Source organism: Sorex araneus, chromosome 3 (assembly GCF_027595985.1).
Source record: "Sorex araneus isolate mSorAra2 chromosome 3, mSorAra2.pri, whole genome shotgun sequence".
NCBI lineage: Eukaryota > Metazoa > Chordata > Mammalia > Eulipotyphla > Soricidae > Sorex > Sorex araneus.
The window spans coordinates 77,768,750-77,770,692 of NC_073304.1; the positions used below are offsets into that span (position 1 = coordinate 77,768,750).

Consider the following 1,943-nt stretch of genomic DNA (forward strand, 5'->3'; position numbering starts at 1 on the left):
ACTGACCATCTCAGTCGTGAGACGTTTCCATCTGCGCTGGTGCTGTCTGTCTGCGGAACATGCTGGACTAGCTTTGCTGCCTCTCACGTACCTCAGCACACCGCACACTGGCCTAGATCAAAGATCCCCTGCTGTTCCGAGACAGCTATGATTTGAAAGACTTCATGACATGCCTTGCCGTATTTAATATTAATAGTGGAGAACGACTTTGACTATTGCTATATGAACTGCTTTCTTATAATATTTTTGTATATTTATTATATACTTGATAAACTAATTCATGAAAGTTGTCTTCTCTGAATAAGGAAGAATATATCTAGATCACACTTCAAAAAACAAAAAGAAGACAAATTTCACAGGTATTTTAAAAGTAATCATGCGTTTCTATACTTGATTATATATTTTTAACTCATTTATGAAATACATTTTTGTACTCACATATATTTTTCTAATTTTCTAGGTTTCAATATTTTGTTTCTAATTTTTATTATATTCTCATACCTAAATTTCTTAAATTAATTTTGTATTATTTTCTAATGTATTATGTGCCAGATTTGTTCTTATATTTAAATAAATTATAGTTTTGCTCTAAGCAGTAGATTGTTTCAGAGTGCAGTTTTGGTCATATTACACTAATTTGAAACCTCATGTTTCTGTTATTTTGTGAATATTTTGTTATAACTTAAATATTAATTAATTATAAACTTTAAATAATCAATCAATTACAATAATGTAATTGTAGTAACTTTATGTTGACCTTTTCTTTTTTTTTAGGTCACTTCATTACTATCCCTTCTTCAGGATTCAATGGATCAAGTAAATGGTTCAGCAGTAACTGAATTTGTGTTAGTGGGACTTGCACATTCCTTGGAAATGCAGCTTTTTCTTTTTCTTTTCTTCTCTTTGTTCTATGTAGGTATTATCCTGGGAAACCTTTTCATTGGAATTCACAGTGATTTTTGATTCTCATTTACACTCTCCCATGCATATTCTACTGGCCAACCTATCACTCATGTGACTTGGGCCTTTCTTCTACCACAGTTCCTCGAATGATATCAGACCTGTTCCATGATTATAAAATTATTTCCTTCCACAGCTGCATGATACAAATGTTCTTTATCCATGTTATGGGAGGAGTTGAAATGGTATTACTCATATCCATGGCATATGACAGGTACACAGCAATTTGCAAACCTCTTCATTACCTAACTATTATGAATCCAAAAATGTGCATAATTTTGATAGTGACCGCTTGGGTCACTGGGTTTATTCATGCTATGTTTCAGTTTGTTTTTGTCACAAATTTACCTTTCTGTGGTCCTAATGATGTGGGTAGCTTTTATTGTGATTTTCCTCGGGTTATTAAACTTGCTTGCAAAGACACTTACAGTTTACAATTTGTGGTTACTGCCAACAGTGGTTTCATATCTATGGCCACTTTTTTTTTCTTAATTCTTTCATACATCTTTATTCTGGTCACTGTCAGACAACATTCCTCAAAGGATTTATCCAAAGCATTCTTCACTTTGTCAGCTCACATTGCTGTGGTGATTTTGTTTTTTGCTCCATGCATGTTTCTCTATGTGTGGCCTTTCCCTACTAAGTCACTGGATCAATTTTTTGCTATTGTGGACTTTGTTGTCACTCCTGTCCTAAATCCTGCCATTTATACATTAAGAAACAGAGATATATGGGGCTGGAGTGATAGCACAGCAGGTAGGGCATTTGCCTTGCACGCGGCCGACCCGGGTTGAAATCCCAGCATCCCATATGGTCCCCTGAGCGCCGCCAGGGGTGATTCCTGAGTGCATGAGCCAGGAGTGACCCCTGTGCATTGCTGGGTGTGACCCAAAAAGCAAAAAAAAAAAAAAAGAAACAGAGATATGAAGATCGCAATGAAAAGGCTGAGTCAACAGGTTATAAGGTCTAGAGATATGACATAA

At 35.5% G+C, this 1,943-nt stretch overlaps 1 pseudogene; it reads left to right on the forward strand.

Moving 5' to 3' along the window:
• Nucleotides 1–807: 807 nt before the first annotated feature.
• Nucleotides 808–1,943, forward strand: LOC129403646 (olfactory receptor 4F6-like; annotated as a pseudogene).